Source organism: Mustela nivalis (assembly GCF_964662115.1).
Source record: "Mustela nivalis genome assembly, chromosome: 5".
Classification (NCBI taxonomy): domain Eukaryota; kingdom Metazoa; phylum Chordata; class Mammalia; order Carnivora; family Mustelidae; genus Mustela; species Mustela nivalis.
The window spans coordinates 116,236,274-116,255,512 of record NC_139024.1 but is presented as its reverse complement, the minus strand read 5'-3'; the positions used below and the strand labels follow the sequence as shown (position 1 = coordinate 116,255,512).

The window sequence follows — 19,239 nt, the reverse complement described above, 5'->3', positions numbered from 1 at the left end:
TCTTAAAGGGTTGTTGTGCAGATTAAGTGCTTGGCCCACGAGCAAGTGCTATTATTAGTATCACCTAGGTGTGGTTACTGAGCATCTAGTCTATATGCCCTGCACTTCCCCTGGCTATTTCGTTCTCCTTGCAACCCTGAGAAGTATTATTATTCTCATGTTCCATGCGGAGAAACTGAGGCCCAGCGAGGTCAGGTAACTTGCCCAAAGCCTTCCAAACTTGCTTCTTTTTCCATTGACTCACTGGCTTTGTCACCTAAGACAGAGATCTGAAATCTAGGGTGCTCCTTCCCCCCACCCCCCCTTGTGGTACACAGCCCATCATGAAATCCGGTAGACCCTCCTTCACTCTCTCATAGCTATCCCTCCCTCTCTATGGCCACGGCCATGGCCAGTGCCACAGCTAAGGCCTTCATAGCCTCCTCCTGCATGCTCACCTTCGATTCCTTCTCCATCTTGCCCCATATGTAATCAGTCAGGTCAAGTTCACGTTCCTACACGTGGCACCTGAGGTTTGTGATGCCCTAGCCCAGGAGAGCCTCCTATGCCTCTGCTTTATAGATTTGCTAATGGCTCCCTTCCTTCTCCTTCCTCTGGGCCAGAACACGCTGTCTTTCCCACCTTACTTCAGGTAACAGCCTCCATAACTAGACACATGAGTTCCTTGAGGGCATGGACGTATGTTCCAACTTACATCCCCAGTGCCTAGCACAACACTTGGCTCTTAGCAGGCATGCAACAGGTGTTTGTTGAATGATTCCATTCTTTTATTTTTTTTAAGATTTTATTTATTTATTTGACAGAGAGCGATCACAAGTAGGCATAGAGGCAGGCAGAGAGAGAGAGAGGAGGAAGCAGGCTCCCCGTTGAGCAGAGTGCCCGATGCGGGACTCGATCCCAGGACCTGAGATCATGACCTGAGCCGAAGGCAGCGGCTCAACCCACTGAGCCCACCCAGGTGCCCGAATGATTCCATTCTAAAAAGAATGAGTGGGTGTCACGCAGCTTAAAAGTGATGAAGGAGCTAAGATTCAAACTCAAGTCCATTCATTTACTCAGTGAATTATTTATTAAGCACTTATATGCCAAGTGTTGGGCTGGGTGCTGGCTACATGGGACAGAACAAAACAGAAGGAGTCCTTGCCCTCCTGGAGTTTATGTGCTAGCTGATACCAAAGTTCATTTCTCAGTGGTGCCTGGGTGTCTCAGTTGCTTGAGTGACTGCCTTTGGCTCAGGTCATGATCCTGGATTGCAAGGACTGAGTCCCACATCACACTCCCTGCTCAGCAGGGGGTCTGCTTCTCCCTCTGACCCTTCCTCCTCTCATGCTCTCTCTCTCTCTCTCATTCATGCTCTCTCTCTCTCAAATAAATAAGTAAAATATTAAAAAAAAAAAACCCAAAAACAAAAACCGAAGTTCATTTCTCTAGCAAGGACACCAAGATCTATTGCGAGGAACTTCATTCCAGTGTATTTAAAGTGTCATGAAACAAAATTACCAGTATAACACAGTGCATATTGTGGGATGGGAAGTGAGGTTCAAACTCTAAGTGTGGTAGGAATTCAGAAGAAAGGGGAGGAAGCATTTGGTAGGAGATGGGATTCACAGTGGCCCTTAAAATTTTTGTAAGAAAGAAGAGTTGGAGAACATGGAAACGACAATAAGTAGAAAGAAGCATAATATATCTATGAGCACAAGAAATGTGGATTCTGGATGGGAATTCCTCCTCTGGTGGGAAGGTCCATGGTCCTCTAATTGGAAGTGGGGTATCTCTAGGGTACAAAAAGTTTTCAGAAAATCAATTTGTAGATCCTCAACTTCCAAATGCGCTCTTTACCAAAACTGCTGTCTTTTTTTTTTTTTTTTTAAGATTTATTTATTTGAGAGACAGAGAGAATCTCAAGCAGACTCTGCACTGAGCCAGGAGCCCGACATGGGGGGCTCAATCCCATGATCCTGAGATCACGACCTGAGCTGAAACCAAGAGTTGGATGCTTAAATGAATGCATCCCTAAGGCACCCAAAACTGCTGTCCTCTTTCACACTGTCGCCTTCCCTACTTTCTGTAACAAGGTTCACCACTCCTTTACCCACGATCTTTCAATGGTGGACTGTGGTGGGGTGGGGGGATACCCTGGAACACTAAACAAAGCAGCAATTTGCAATGCTGGTGCTGGCTGTGGGTGCTGAGAAAATGAATGCCTTAAAAGCTGGACAAGAAATTCTTTTTGTTTTCAAGTCAGGAGGTTTCTAAATCTTTGCTTCAAAACCTAAAAGGACTTAATTGCACTGTCAGCTGAAAAATCATTAACAATATCTTTTCATAATAGATCTTTGTGATTTGGGTTTTTTTGGGGGGTGGTAAACAACTGGGATTTAGATGCCACTGCTGTATCAAAATTCTAAATTCCTATCTATTTATTGATATAAAATGAAAATGAAGCATAAATGAAAACACGGGCCTGCAATTCATGCCGAATGCCGTCTTATTCCAGCAATAACATATTCAACTATGAACATAGGAACTACCTGGGGAAAAAGCAGTCCAGCCTTTCATTAAGAAATACATTTCTGAGGGTGCCTGGGTGGCTCAGTCTATTAAGTGTCTGCCTTTGGCTCAAGTCATGATCTCAGGGTCCTGGGATGAAGCCCCATACTGGGCTCCCTGCTCAGTGGAGAGCCTGCTTCTCTTCCCTCTGCTGCTCCTGCTGCTTGTGCTCTCATGCTCTCTCTATCAAATAAATAAATAAAATTGTGTAAGACTTAATTGTGCAAGACTGATGATTCACAGACCTATACCCTAAACAAATAATACATTATATGTTAATAAAAAAAATACCTTAAAAAATTTTTAAAAAATTTTTTTTAGTGTAAAAAAAAAAAAAGAAAGGAAAAGGAATACATTTCTCGGGCACCTGGGTGGCACGGTTGGTGGATTCTGCTTGGAATTCTCTCTCCCTTGGCTCCCCTGCTCATGCTCTCTCTCTCAAAATAAATACATAAATCCTTAAAAAATACATTTCCAATGTATCATTTGTGTTTATGCATAATATTTATAAAAATCAGAGCATTTATGTTATTTTGATCAATTGTATGTTACTAATTTTGTAATGGTCACTCAAACCAGAAAGAAATTTCTCATTTAGAGTTTTATAGTTACTGGGGCCTCTGGGTGGCTCAGTTGGTTAAGCATCTGCCTTCAGTTCAGGTCATGATCTCAGGGTCCTGAGATCAAATCCCACATCAGGCTCTCTGCTCAGCGGGAAGCCTGCTTCTCCCTCTCCCACCTCCCCTGCTGTGTTCCCTCTCTTACGGTCTCTCTCTGTCAAATAAACAAATACAATCTTTAAAAAAAAAAAAGTTTTATAGTTACATGAAACTTAAAAATTTTTTAAATTTTGGGGCACCTGGGTAGCTCAGACTGTTGAGTGTCTGCCTTAGGCTCAGATCATGATCTCAGGGTCCAGGGATAGAGGGCCCCCCCCCTAGTGAATGAGCCCCCAGGGTTGGGCTCCCTGCTTAGTAGGGAGCTTGCTTCTCCCTCTCTCTCTGTCCTCCCACTCATGTTCTTTCTCTATAATAAATAAAATCTATTTTTTTTTAGATTTTATTTATTCATTTGACAGACAGAGATCACAAGTAGGCAGAGAGGCAGGCAGAGAGAGAACAGGAAGCAGGCTCCCTGCTGAGCAGAGAGCCTGATGCGGGTCTCGATCCCAGGATCCTGAGATCATTACCTGAGCTGAAGGCAGAGGCTTTAACACACTGAGCCACCCAGGCACCCTTAAAATCTATTTTTTAAAAAATTTCAATGTATAGACATATTTTGGTTGCACAGATGTACAATATGGTAATCAATAAAACACTTAAGCAAAAAAAATGTGTTACATTGATCAGATTTTTGAGGGGAAAATTGAATGGAAATGCAAGTAGAAGAAGAGAAAGAGACAATGTAATATTTTCTATTGATAAAGAAGAGCTTCTTCATGTATTTTTTTTAAAGATTTTATTTATTTATTTAACAGACAGATATCACAAGTAGGCAGAGAGGCAGGCAGAAAGAGAGAGGAGGAAGCAGGCTCTCCACAGAGCAGACAACCCGATGCAGGGCTCGATCCCAGGACCCTGGGATCATGACCTGAGCCGAAGGCAGAGGCTTTAACCCACTGAGCCACCCAGGCGCCCCAGCTTCTTCATGTATTTTTAAGATGGGTGATGGTAAGTGTCACATCTCTATGGGATTTGGGTCTTATTCAATATATATTAAAGGGTAGTAATGTAGTTTTATGTGAAAATGTCAATATTTATAGAATAATAGAAATGACATCCATTCTCTATGTTTTAAGTGTTCCAACTAATGGTGAAAAATATCAGATGTTACCTTAAAAATGTACAAGGAGCTTCATAGTTATATGTTCTTTGGGGAATAGAGAGGCAAAAAAATTTGAAGACTACTTCCATGAAGGTAGAAAGGACTAGGAAGGTAGAATGAGGCCTGGTTATAGACATTCTTGGAAACTAGGTAGAGTTTAGACTTGAAGTGGCAAGCCAACCCTTAAGCTTCAGGGTCAATGGGTCTATTCCAGAATTTTGAATATTCTATGACTGGCCACAGGGAGGTGTTGGTGGTTGAGGTATGAGATATTGAAAAGCAGATCAGCCTGATGCCTGAATACCATCTACATTGGAACTGGCACAAAAGGCTCTCAATCGTGAGAGATGGAACTGGTTGGGGGGGCAGGAGAAGTTATTTTCCAGTCTTTAATTCCAGGATTAGAAAGTAAGTCCTCTGCCCTTTCCAACATCCCGGACAAAGGGGAACGTAACCAATCTTGGATGCCCTCAGATTTCCTCATAAGCTCTGGAGACCACATAGACAGCACAGCCACAGCGGGCTCAAGTCATCCCTGTAGGGCTTCTGTGTGAGGAAGAGTGGGGAGGTAGCGCAGTTAGTCGGAGGGCAATAGCCTAGTTGCAGATTGTGGCCAGGATCCATAAAAAGCCTTCTCCTCCAGTACATGTGTACATCAGGCTCCCTGTTCAGTGGGGAGTCTGCTTCTCCATCTCCCTCTGTGACCTCTTTCACTCTCACTCTCTCTCAAATAAAACAAACCAAAACAAAACTAAACAAAAAAAACCTTAAAAATAATGAAGATTCAAGAAACAGAAACTGACTGGTTTAAGTTAAAAAAAAAAAAAAGATTTTATTAATAGCATATAGAAGTGTTCCTGAAGTAATTGGGAGGATGAGCGAAAGACAGTTCAGAGGCTGTCTGGTCAGGAAGGATACCTCAAAAGATGGCACACAACAGTCCTTATGAATACACCCCAGCTGCTTCATCTGGGTACAGGTGCCACTGATTCCATGGCTGATATCATGCTACACTTAAAATTGCTGCTTCTTACAGCTAGAGATTGGGTGGACCTGCAGCTCTGCCACTTACCCAAGTGGATTCTGTGTGCTTCCCAGGTTTTCCTTTCCCCAGGTTCTGGTGGAGCCTTTTGTATGGAGATGCCCTAGCTGAAAAGGGGGCCAGAATTAAATCCCTGGCATTGTGGAGCTTCCACAGTGGAGGAAGAGTCCACGGTGGGATATTCCCCAAATATAGGAAAGTGATTCGTGCTCGCTTCGGCGGCACATATACTAAAATAGGAAAGTGATTCAGAAGTGAGGTGGCAGAAAAACCAAGAAGGCTTGAAGAGGATGGACATACACAAAATGGCACATTCTGAGGCTAACTATCTGTGGCAAAGGGAGCCATCATCGTTTTATATGAGGTACTAGAGATGTTGTAGCTTGAAGAAGGAAGGACACAGGGGAATGGGACCAGCATCAGAAGGTCTCGTCTATGGAACACAATCTGACTTAGTTTACCTCCAAGGAAGAGGACTGACACTACTGGATAGGCGCACTAGAGGATATAAATTTCTGCTCACTATAAGAAAGATGTTTCCTTTTCATTCTTAAAAAAAAAAAAAAAATGGGGAGGAAGCAAGATGGCAGAGGAGTAGGAAACCTAAATTTCATCTGGCCCCAGGAATTCAGCTAGATACTTATCAAACCATTCTCAACATCTACAAACCCAACAGAAGAGAGAAGAGAAGAAGAGCAGCAATTCTAAGAACAGAAAAGCAACCACTTTCGGGAAGGTAGGACTTGCGGAGAAGTGAATCGGAATTGACGGGAAGATAGACCACAGGGGGAGGGCCCGGCTCCCGGCAAGCAGCAGAGCAGTGGAGCACAAAATTGGCACTTTAAGAAGTATGCTCCGCAGAGGGACATCACTCCAGAGGCTAAGTGGGGGTGGAGCCCTCCTGGGGACAGTATGGTCTCAGGACCTGCGGGGTCACAGAAAGACCAGGCATGTCTAAGTGTGGCAGAGGTGCCAGGTATAAAAGCTGAGGAAGGAGCTCTCAGCTCGGGGTTACCTTAAACTGTGATCTGAGATACAACTGGGCCACTGTTATTCAAGCAAGGACCTCACAAGTGGCAGATCTGGAGAGACCCCCTCCTTTCCCCTTCAGAAGAAGTGGCACAGGAGCATGTGACAGGAATCTGCTGGGTTTGGAGACTCCAAACAGGGCCATGCGCCAGAGACAGAAATGCTTGGTCACAGGCTGGGTGAGCTCAGACCAGGGAGACAGGAGGGATTGATGGCTTTTCTCTGAGGGTGCCCTGAGGAGAAGGGCCCCGAGCTCTTGGCTCCTCCGGGCTGGAGATTGGGAGGCTGCCATCTTCATTCCTGTCCTCCAAAGAGGTACAGAAAGCATTCAGGAACAAAAGCTACTGAGACCAAAACTACGCAGATTACTTAGCTTGGCCCCTGGCAAGGGTGGTGCAATTTCACCTCAGGCAAAGACATTTGAGAATCACTGCAACAGCCAACCCCCTAGCAGAAGATCAGCAAGAACATTCAGCCAAGACCAAGTTCACCAATCAATGAGAACTGCGGAACTCCAGAGCTAGAAGAAAGCAACACATAGAATTCGTGGGGTTTATCCCCCATGATCCTTCAATCTTTCAAAGGTGAATTAAAAAAAATTTTTTTCCTATTCTATTTTCTTTAACTTTTCCTCTTTCCTATTTTAACATTTTTAAACTATTTCATCTTATCAACAGCTTTAAAAAAATCTTAAAATTTTCATTGTTAGAGTCATATTTTATCCCCTCATTGTATTTAACCTTATTTTTGGTATACATATAGGATTTTTTTTCTTTAAAATTTTAGGATACAATTTCTTCTAATAGATCAAAATATACCCTAAAACTAGCACATGGCTTTGTCCTAGTCTCCAGCCTGATCACATTCTCCCCTCTTTTCTTTCTTCTTTTTCCAACCAACTTTTTATTTAGAATCTTTCTAAATTTTCACCTTTACAGTCATATTCCATCCCTCCATTGTGTTTACCCTTATTTTCATATATATATATATATATATATTTTTTTTCTTTCTTTAAAATTTTGGGAAGTATTTTCTTCTAAGAGACCAGAATAGACCCAAAATCAAGTGGGTGACTCTGTTTACCAGTCTAATATATATATATATATTTTTTTTTTTCTTTTTCTTTTTTCTTTTTAAGTTTTTCCCCCCTTTCTTCTCCCCCCACTTTCAGGTCTCTTCTGATTTGGTTAGTGTATATTTTTCTGGGGTCTTTGGTACCCTTTTAGTATTTTGTTCTCTCATTAATCTATTCTTATTTGGATAAAATGACAAGGCAGAAAAGCTCATCACAAAAAAAAGAACAAGAAGGCAGTACCAACAGGTAGGGACCTAATCAGTACGGATATTAGTAATAAGTCAGAACTAGAGTTCAGAATGACGATTATCAGGGTGCTAGCTGGGCTCAAAAAAAGCATGGAAGATATTAGAGAATCCTTTTCTGGAAAAATAAAATTCCTTTCTGGAGAGATAAAAGAACTAAAATCTAACCAAGTTGAAATAAAAAAAGCTATTACTGGAGGCTCTTACTGCTAGGATAAATGAGGCAGAAAGAGAGAACTAGTGATATAGAAGACCAAATGATGGAGAATAAAGAAGCTGAGCAAAAAAGAGACAAACTAACTACTGGACCATGAGGGGAGAATTTGAGAGATAAGTGATATCATAAGATGAAACAATATTAGAATAATTGGGATCCCAGAAGAAGAAGGGGGGCAGAAGGTATATTAGAGCAAATTATAGTAGAGAATTTCCTTAATATGGCAAAGGGAACAAGCATCAAAATCCAGGAGGTACAGAGAACCCCCCCCAAATCAATAAAAATAGGTCCACACCCCGTCATTTAATAGCAAAACTTACAAATATTAGGGACAAACAGAAAATCCTGAAAGCAGCTTGGGACAAGAGGTCTATAACATACAATGGTAGAAATATTAGATTGGCAGCAGACCTATCCACAGAGACCTGGCAGGCCAGAAAGGACTGCATGATACATTCAGAACACTAAATGAGGAAAAACATGCAGCCAAGAATACTACATCCAGCTAGACTGTCATTGAAAATAGAAGGAAAGATAAAAATCTTCCAGGACAAACAAAAGTTAAAAGAATTTGCAAACACCAAATCAGCCATATGGGAAATATTGAAAGGGGTCCTCTAAGCCAAGAGAGAGCCTAAAAGTAACAGACCAGAAAGGAACAGAGACAATATACAGTAACAGTCACCTTATGGACAATACAATAGTACTAAATTAATATCTTTTAATAGTTACCCTGAATATAAATGGGCTAAATGCCCCAGTCAAATGACACAGGGTATCAGAATGAATAGAAAAACAAGACCCATTGGTATGCTGTCTACAAGAAACTAATTTTAGACCCAAAGACACCTCCAGATTTAAAGTGAGGTGGTAAATGGAAAACCATTTACCATGTTAATGGACATCAAAAGAAAGCTGGGGTGGCAATCATTATATCAGATAAATTAGATTTTTAAGCCAAAGACTATAATAAGACATGAGGAAGGACACTATATCATACTAAAAGGGTCTGTCCAACAAGAAGATCTAACAATTTTAAATATCTATGCCCCTAATATGGGAACAGCCAATTATATAAACCAATTAATAACAAAATCAAAGAAACACATCGACAATAATGCAATAATAGTAGGGAACTTTAATACCCCCCTCACTGAAATGGATAGATCATCTAAGCAAAAGATTAACAAGGAAATAAAGGCTTTAAATGACACACTGGACCAGATGGACATCACAGATATATTCAGAACACTTCATCCCCAAACAACAGAATACACATTCTTCTCTAGTGCACATGGAATGTTTTCCAGAATAGATCACATCCTGGGTCACAAATCAGGTCTCAACCTGATCCCAAAAAATTGGGATCACTCCCTGCATATTTTCAGACTACAATGCTCTGAAGCTAGAACTCAATCACAAGAGGAAAGTTGGAAAGAAGTCAAATACATGGAGGCTAAAGAGCACCCTACTAAAGAATGAATGGGTCAACCAGGAAATCAAAGAAGAATTAAAAAAAACTCATGGAAACAAATGAAAATGAAAACACAATTTTAAAAAATCTTGGGACACAGCAAAGGTAGTCCTGAGAGGAAAGTATATAGCAATACAAGTCTTTCTCAAGAAACAAGAAAGGTCTCAAGTATACAACCTAACCCTGCACCTAAAGGAGCTGGAGAAAGAGCAGCAAAGAAAGCCTAAACCCAGCAGAAGACGAGAAATAATAAAGATCAGAGCAGAAATCAATGAAATAGAAAATAGAAACCAAGAGAACAGTAGAACAGATCAACGAAACTTGGAGCTGGTTCTTTGAAAGAATTAATAAGATTGATAAACCTCTGGCCAGATTTATCAAAAAGAAAAGAGAAAGGACCCAGATAAAATCATGAATCAAAGAGGAGAGATCACAACCAACACCAAAGAAATATAAACAATTGGGCGCCTGGGTGGCTCAGTGGGTTGAGCCTCTGCCTTTGGCTCAGGTCATGATCTCAGGGTCCTGGGATCAAGTCCCACATCCAGCTCTTTGCTCAGGGGGGAGCCTGCTTCCTCCCCTCTGTGCCTGCCTCTCTGCCTACTTGTGATCTCTCTCTATCAAATAAATAAATAAAATCTAAAAAAAAAAAAAAAAGAAATACAAACAATTATAAGAACGTATTATGAGCAACTATATGCCAGCAAATTTGACAATCTGGAAGAAATGAATGCATTCCTAGAGACATATAAACTACCACAACTGGACCAGGAAGAAATAGAAAACTTGAACAGACCCATAATCAGTAAGGAGATTGAAGCAGTCATCAAAAATCTCCCAACAAACAAGAGCCCAGGGCCAGATGGCTTCCCAGGGGAATTCTACCAAACATTTAAAGAAGAATTAATATCTGTTCCAAAAAAAGAAATGGAAGGAAAACTTCTAAACTCATTTTATGAGTCCAGCATTACCTTGATCCCAAAACCAGACAAAGGCCCCACAAAAAAAAGGAGAATTATAGACCAATATCCTTGATGAACACAGATGCAAAAATTCTCACCAAAATACTAGCCAATAGGATCCAACAGTACATTAAAAGAATTATTCATCATGATCAAGTGGGATTTATTCCTGGGCTGCAAGTTTGGTTCAACATCTGCAAATCAATCAGTGTGATAAAATACATTAATAAAAGAAAGAACAAGAACCACATCATACTCTCAATAGATGCTGAAAAAGCATTTGACAAAGTACAGCATCTTTTCCTGGTCAAAATTCTTCAAAGTGTAGGGATAGAGGGTACATACCTCAATATCATCAAAGCCATCTGTGAAAAACCCACAGTGAATATCATTCTCAATGGGGAAAAACTGAGAGCCTTTCCCTTAAGGTCAGGGACTCGGCAGGGTTGTCCACTCTCACCACTGCTATTCAACATAGTACTAGAATTCCTAGCCTCAGCAGTCAGACCACAAGAAGAAATAAAAGGCATCCAAATTGGCAAAGAAGAAGTCAAACTCTCACTCTTTGCAGATGTTATGATACTTTATGTGGAAAACCCACTTCAAAACTGCTAGAACTCATACAGGAATTTAGGATATAAAATATATATAGGATATAAAATCAATGCACAGAAATCAGTTGCATTTCTATACACCAACAGCAAGACAAAGAAAGAGAAATTAAGGAGTTGATCCCATTACAATTGCACCCAAAACCATAAGATACCTAGGAATAAACCTAACAAAAGAGGCAAAGATTTCCGTACTCAGAAAACTATGAAGTACTCATGAAAGAAATTGAGGAAGACACAAAGAAATGGAGAAATGTTCCATGCTCATGGATTGGAAGAACAAATATTGTGAAAATGTTGGTGCTACCTTAAGCAATCTACATATTTAACGCAATCCCTATCAAAATACCATTTTTTTTTTCAAAGAAATGGAACAAATAATCCTAAAGTTTATACAGAACCAGAAAAGAACCCGAATAGCCAGAGGAAGGTTGAAAAAGAAAGCTAAAGTAGGTGGCATCACAATTCCAGACTTCAAGCTCTATTATAAAGCTGTAATCATCAAGACAGTATGGTACTGGCACAAAAACAGACACATAGACCAATGGAATAGAATAGAGAGCCCAGAAATGGACCCTCCACTCTATGGTCAACTAATCATTAACACAGCAGGAAAGAATGTCCAATGGAAAAAAGACAGTCTCTTCAACAAGTGGTGTTGGGAAAACTGGACAGCCACATACAGAAGAATGAAACTGGACCATTTCCTTACATCACAAACAAAAATAGACTCAAAATGGATGAAGGACCTCAATGTGAGACAAAAATACATCACAATCCTTGAGGAGAACACAGGCAGCAACCTCTTTGACCTCAGCCTCAGCAAATTCTTCTTAGAAACATCACCAAAGGCAAGGGAAGCAAGGGCAAAAATGAACTAGTGGAACTTCATCAAGATCAAAAGCTTTTTGCATGGCAAAGGAAATAGTCAACAAAACCAAAAGACAACTGACAGAATGGGAGAAGATATTCGTAAATGACATATCAGATAAAGGGCTAGTATCCACAATCTATAAAGAATTTATCAAATTCAATACCCAAAGAACAAATAATCCAATCAAGAAATGGGAAGAAGACATGAACAGACATTTCTGCAAAGAAGACATCCAGATGGCCAACAGACTTATGAAAAAGTGCTTTGTATCACTCGGCATCAGGGAAATACAAATCAAAACTACAATGAGATACCACCTCACACCAGTCAGAATGGCTAAAATTAACAAGTCAGGAAATGACAGATGTTGGTGAGGATGTGGAGAAAGGGGAACTCTCCTACACTGTTGGTGGGAATGCAAGCTGGTGCAGCCACTCTGAAAAACAGTATGAAGGTTCCTCAAAAAGCTGAAAATAGAGCTACCCTATGACTGAGAAATCACACTACTGGGTATTTACCCTAAAGATACAAATGCAGTGATCCGAAGGGGCATGTGCACCTGAATGTTCATAGCAGCAATGTCCACAACAGCCAAACTATGGAAAGAACCGAGATGACCTAGATGACCATGAACTGATGAATGGATAAAGAAGAAGTGGTATATATACACTCAATGGAATACTATGCAGCCATCAAAAGAAATTAAATCTTGCCATTTGCAATGACATGGATGGAACTAGGAGGTATTACGCTGAGTGAAATAAGTCAATCAGAGAAAGACAATTATCATATGATCTCCCTGATATGAGGAATTTGAGAGGCAAAGTGAGGGGTTAGGGGTGTAGGGGAGGAAAAAATGAAAAATGGGATCGAGACGGAGACAAACCACAAGAGACTCTTAATCTCATGAAGCAAACTGACGGTTGCTGGTCGGTGGCAGGGGTAGGGAAAGGGTGGTTGGGTTATGGACATTGGGGAGGGTATGTGCTATGGTAAGTGCTGTGAAATGTGTAAACTTGATGATTCACAGACCTGTAGCCCTGGGGTAAGTAATACGTTATATGTTAACAACAACAACAACAACAAAACCCAACCATGTTTGCATTATGAAAAAGACATGCTCAGAATAAAAACGTGGAAAGATAGTAACTCCTAGAAACACAACCCAAAGACAACTGCTGACAAGATATTGTGTTTCCTTTCAATTTTTTTTGAATATTTTATTTATTATGTATTTGACAGAAAGAGACACAGAGAGAGAGGAACACAAGCAAGGGGAGTGGGAGAGGGAGAAGCAGACTCCCAGCTGAGCAGGGAGCCCAATGTGGGGCTCGATCCCAGGACCCTGGGATCATGAACCCAGCCAAAGGCAGATGCTTAATGACTGAGCCACCCAGGTGCCCCTCCTCTCCGTTTTTTCTATCCTTTTTTTGTTTCCCAAACAGTATACATAGCTATACATGCTATTTATATCTCATCAGATTTTGCCTTTTCCCACTAATATCATATGATATCATTCCTTCCCCCACCCTTATTTTTTTTACCAACTTTGCAGAGCATACTATTCCATCAGGAGCATACAACATTATTTGCTAAACATTTCTCTGTTGTTGACAATGACCTTAGCCCCCAGGTTTTTGTTTTTTAAATAATATTGCAATGAGCAATGGAATTATGTGGCCTCAATATTAAATGCATACTAATTAAATATATTATTCTCTTTCTATTTATCTTTTAAATATAAATATGAAATGTGGTGGAAAATGTAGTATCTTGAGAACACTCCCAGAATTTCTCTTAGGAAGGGAGCTATTTTTATTAGAAGAAATAAGACTCTTAGTGGTACAAAGGAAGATCTTTAGGGCACGAGTGTTAGCGGGAACCCTAGCAATGAAGAATAGGGTTAAGTTGTATCTATCTGCCTGGAAATCAGGAAGAATTTCTCCAGAGAGGGTGGGATAGAGGAGAGAATGGTCCGACAGGGAGGGGAAGTAGTGATCTGGGAGAAGGCAAGACCCTAAGCAGTGAAGGGCCAGTTAGAAAACCTCAAAAGCATTGTTCAGAAAAGACTCTAAAGAATGTCTGGTTTGTGAGCCTCAACTGTTTGCAGTGCATCATGGGACCCTGCTGCGGGGCTCAGAGCATCAGAATGTCTTCTCTACCCATGAATGTTTTGTGTGGGAAGATACGTGGGCAGTCCTCAGGAAGGGCTGAGCTTCATCTCTGCATTTTTGAACCGTGGCACTACAACAGCCTGGCAGAAACAAAGCCTGAAGGCATTGAGATTTAGAACACAAATCCCCAGAAACTGGCAGAAATCTAGGGAAGGCTTTGACCTCCATGATTCACTTTTACTTCAATCGCGAAGGGCAAGGAGGTTGACGTCTGAATGCACATTACAAAGTAATGCACATTTATATCAAAAAGTACAAAAGAGAGAGAGAAGCAGGAAAAAAAAATCACTCAGGGTTCTATCATCCAGATATCTGAGGGTGTGGCCGGAGGAATGTATTTGAGAGGGAAGGGGTAACCTTAAATTTAAGGGTGGTGTTAAGAAGGGAGTTACACATTGCTGGTATACCTATGAATCAAGTTTTGCTGGTCACTAGATGACAAACCCAACTTCTCCCATACTGCCTACTAGCTGCTAGGTATCTTTTCACAGTATATCTGAAGGCACAGGTTTGGGATAACAGGACTCTTCCAGGTCTCAAAAAACTAGTTTCGTTTAAAAAAAAAAAAAAAAAAAAAAAGCTAAAAAAAAAAAAAACACACACACAGGCTAAGAAAAAAAAAAAAAACTAGTTTAGGAAGCAAGAGCAGAATTTGCTACAACAGTAAGGAGAATTCTCCCAGTTTAGCTGGATATTCAGGAAGATAGGTAAAAACTCCATAACCATAAATTTCTAGTTGCAGAAGCCTGTAGAGAGAGAAAACCCTTTCATTAAAATTTCAGGCAGCATTGACTCCTTCAGCGTGGTCTGGAGACCCAGGTTCTAACCTCGGCGTTGCTTCTAACTGCAAGTCACTCACCTTCTCTGGGACTGTTTCTTCACTGCAAGGACGTGGAGGCTGTATTAGGCTGTATTAGACGCCCTCTAAATTCCTTTCCAGCTTTAAATTCCCTTTTGTGATACTTGCTGGACTTGTTTTACTGGAACATCCCCTCCTACTCCTCCTTCAGCCGCCGCGCCCGCATCCCGCACCAGAGGGCGCTGCAGGCGGGCCCTGCGGAGCGTGCGGTGGGCGGAGTGCAGAATCAGAGGAGTCTCCAGGAGGCTCTGTGATTGGCTCCGGTCGGGGCGGAAGGGGGCGTGGAGAGAACGGAGTGGGCTGAGGTGCGCGGTGACGTCAGGATAGTGGGGGCGGGTCCGGGCCGCGCAGCGTGTGACGCCGCGGCCGCCGCGGAGCTGGGGATTAATGGGAAAAGTTTTGGCAGGCTTCGGAGGATCCTGCGGAGCCTGCGGGACGGCAGCGGCGGCCCGGGAGACGGCCAAAACAGGTCAGCCCGGGTCGGGGGAAGCAGTAGGCGGGCGGCAGAAGGAGGCGGCTGGCCCGGGCTGAGGCGGCCCGTGGGGCAGGGGCGCGAGGCCCGGCGGGGAGGGGAATGAGGGGAGCGGCAGGGGTCCGCGGCGGAGCAGCTGCGGCTTCCCGACACCCCGGCCCCGGCCGGTCCGCGGTGGTTTGTGGGTCTCCTGGCGCCCCGCCGCCCTTGAGCCCCCGGCCTTTTGGAACCCCATCACTGAGCCCGAACCGCGGGCCTCCCCCACCCTACTCTATGCCCCCTCTTGGGCCTAGTGGCTCCGTCTCCTCCCACTTCTGTGGCCGAGACCCGAGAGCCGGGTCTACGGCTAGGGGTCCTCTCTCGTTCCCTACTGTTGTCTCTGACCTCTTCCTTCATCGCTTCTCTGGTGTCTCCAAATCCATTGCCCCCTCTACCCAGGGTCTCCTTGGGGGAATCTTCTCTGTCCCTCTCGTTACCTCTTGCCTTCGTCCTCCCACCCTTGACCGGTCTTTGCTCTCTTTTTCCGTCCCTGTCCCTTCCTCCCCCCATTGCCTGGCCCTTCTCAGCATTACGGCTTCCGGTCATCTTTGCGGTGTTATTAGGCTTTTTCTGTACTTTGCCAGCAATCTCTGTCTACCTAAGCCCCTTCTACCCTGGCTATCCTCAGAGGCCCAATTTTTGCCTCTCTCTCTAATTTCCTGTCAGCTGCCTCTCATTCCCTTCCAGTCTCTTACCTCTATTTCAGGGAGAAGCATTAGCTCCACACACTACTCTGCTTTCCCTTAATTTGCTACTGAGATACCCCTGGCGGGGGGGGGGGGGGGGGGGGCGGGGGAGGGAGTGGGGGTGTGTCCAGCCCCTGATTAGAGTAAGAGCTGAAGTAAGTAGCAGGCATGTCTGTGTGGGAGTATTTACTCGGGTGTTGCATCAGGGATGGTGTCCAGTTTGTAGACCATTCTAATCTCAGCTTTAATACTTCCCCTTTATGGGTCTGTTGACTTCCAGGAACCCTTGGGGAGAGAGCAGCCGCTGACTTGGGTGTGTGCCAGGGGTAGCTGGAGGCCTCATCCAACTCTTTTCCCCTTCCAGGAAACAGGGCTCTCTGTCTTTCCACTCTGGATGTACCAAGCACAGTTACACCATGATACTCCAGATTATCTCTGGCCTCACTCCCACCCTTCACCCTTTGCGCCATCCCCCAAAGCTAAAAGGAGTCTCCAGAAGTTGTGTCCTAAAGAATCCCGTAACCTTTTTCCTCTGTACTGGCTCCAAGACATTTTTTTTCTACTTGAGTTTTGAAATAGATTGCTAGCCTGATAGCCCTGGGGCTGGCAGGCATCTGTCCCATTTGTTACTGGTCACCTGAATCAGTTTCTGATTTTCACTCGTGTATCTCTAATCCACTGAACGTTAGGGCCTCTGATGAGTAGGTTCTCTTGAAGGTTCTTCTCCCTCCCGTTTTCCTTGAGAGCTTAATTTCCTGTGGATCCAGGAGGAAGGCTGACCCCTAAGTTCTGGTCCCTTTGCCCTGTCAGGTGGATATCTGCCTGGGGAGTTGGTGGGGCTGCGTTAGATGGACGGTGTCATTGTTTCTGGCCACTCACAGAGATATCTTCTCTGGGGCCAGAAAGCCCACTGCCTTCCTGGTGTGTCTGGGGGTTTAACCTTCTTGTCAGGCAGAAAGTTCTTTTCAGATGCCTTCAATTTGAGCTCCTTTATTTGGCATTGGTCCCTGGAGAGATTTTTAGGAAATAACATTATCCTGTTTCTGGCCAGACTGATCTTGGAGGATTCTGAAAGCATGACCCACTCTCACATTTAGAAGTGAAGCCCTGTTTCACCTGGCTCCGGGTTTCTAGGTCTCCTCTTTTGAGGATCGTGCTGTCTTTGAGCCAGAATTGGACACAGAATTGGCAACCTTCAGGAGCTGTGGTGGAGAGCCAAGTGAGCCAGCTTAGACCAGACTTAAAAGTTTGGGAGCCCTCTTGTGTACTGACCCTTTTCTGTGAAAGGAATAGGACTGTGGATGTCTGAGCCTCTCCCCTTTCCATTGACCCCTGAGTCCTTCCCTGAGCAGTGCCTGGGTGGGATTTGGATAGAATGGACCAAAAGGGGTCCCTTGTTCTTACATAAAGCATCCCTCCAGAGTTATAGTGTGTCGTTCTGATGAAGGTGAAATCATGTGATTGGCAGTAAGTTAGTCCAGTCTGACTCCCAAGGACTTTACCTGACTCTTTCGAGAGGTTTTCTGCTCCTCTGTCTTTGCTTACCCATTAGTACTCTCCACTGAGGCAGCAGGTGAGAGGGGCTTAAGAAGGGGTCAAGCCCAGTCCTTATGGAACAGCTTTGGCACCACCAGCTCTGGCTGGTAAGCTTCTTGCCATCTGTCCACCCTGTGGCCTTGGCTGTGGTCAGAGTTATCAGTGACCAAGTTCCCATTCAGTAGAGTTTTGCAGAGTTTGGGCCAGCCTTCTTTCTTTTTCAAAGGTGTGGGCAGACAGGTCCCCTGACATTATTCTACAGAGGCTGTAGTCCATCAGCTCCTTAGTTCTTTTTGTTTGGCTATTTCTTCTTGCTTCTCCACTACTGTTTTCCTCCTTTGGTGTAGGCCTCTACCCGTTCCAGAAGAATGGCCCTTACCCCACCTGTGGTCCCTCAGGGCCTGATAGAGGCCAGCCAGAGTTGCATGCTGGCCTGGGCAGCAGGTAGGCCTCTGCTCTCGATAGAGTGCTGCTGTTCTGGCTGTTGTGCAAGCTGTCCCGAGGCCCTGCAGATCCCGGCATGTCCTCTCTCTCAGGAGGAGTCAGACCTGTTGCTTCTAAAGGCCTCAGCTGTAGAGCCCATCATTGCGGCCCACCTCCCCGGGTGGTCCCTGCTGGCTAGGGAGCCCAGTTGCAGGGCCCACTACCCATGCCTGAGCTGGGCCTGCAGGTACCAGGAGTTGCCTCACTGCCCTGCACTGTCCACAATGGGATCACTCTCTTCTTCCTCCCCGCCCAGTGTCTCCACCAAGTTTGTCTGTCCCTCCAGGCTCTGGCTTGTGTCATGTCAGAAGTTCTGTGTGCAATGCCCTCGTCTGTGCCACGTTGTTGTACATGGCATGGCAGCTTCTGCTTGGGGATGGTCTGATGTTACTGAGTATTTTGCTGTGCCTTTGGATCCAGGGGGAGGAGCCCTTTGCAGCAGCTGTGTTTCACCAAGTCAGAGGAGAGCTGGGTGCTTGCTGGAACCTGGGAGGGAGGAGATGACCCCTTGCATCAGGTTTCAGCCATGTGGGTCTTCTTCTTGGCAGATGGTTCCTGGCCTCTGTGGCTCTGAGGCGGGTGATTCGGGTGTGACTCTAGTCTTCCTGCCACAGGGCTTTGGTCAAGGACTCAAGCATGACTCAGGGCATCTCCATTTCTGAGCTGCCACCTGTGGAGGCTGTTGGGCTCCAGGTCCCTTCTTCCCTTGGCCAGCTCCTTTTGCCTCGCTCAGGGAAAATGAGCAAAGCTGGTGTCTGCTTACTGAGAAATGAGCAGACTCCTTCCAGGATCGGGAAATATTTGCTGACTCAGGCCCAGAATAACATCTCAGGCTGTGTGTGTGTGTATGAGGGACAAAGAAAGAGCCCGCTTATCTAAGAGCAGTTTTGGAGCCCTCGTGTTTACTTAAAACATGAACGCTACTTTTCTGACCCCAGTGCCTCTCCAGTAAAGATGTTGGGTTTCTTTCTGTCCTGCAGCGTTGTGTGGCATTTTGGGCATGCACGTGGTACTCACGCAGTGGCTTCTGTTCACCGATAGATGAGGACAGATGCGCCAAAGAGGTAATCCCGTTTTCCTTACACAG

General features: G+C 44.0%; 1 protein-coding gene across 4 annotated transcripts in view; it reads left to right on the top strand.

Annotated features, from left to right (window-relative positions):
- Positions 1-15,222: 15,222 nt before the first annotated feature.
- PPARD (peroxisome proliferator activated receptor delta) overlaps positions 15,223-19,239 on the top strand; it is an 80,035-nt gene continuing 76,018 nt past the window's right edge. For 2 of the 4 annotated variants that reach the window (XM_082732401.1, XM_082732402.1), the window contains exons 1-2: positions 15,260-15,405; positions 19,133-19,216. The gene's annotated coding sequence lies outside the window, so the exon portion shown is untranslated. Of the gene's footprint in view, positions 15,406-19,132; positions 19,217-19,239 lie in introns of all 4 variants that reach the window. The other 2 variants (XM_082732400.1, XM_082732403.1) reach the window with 2 other exon arrangements.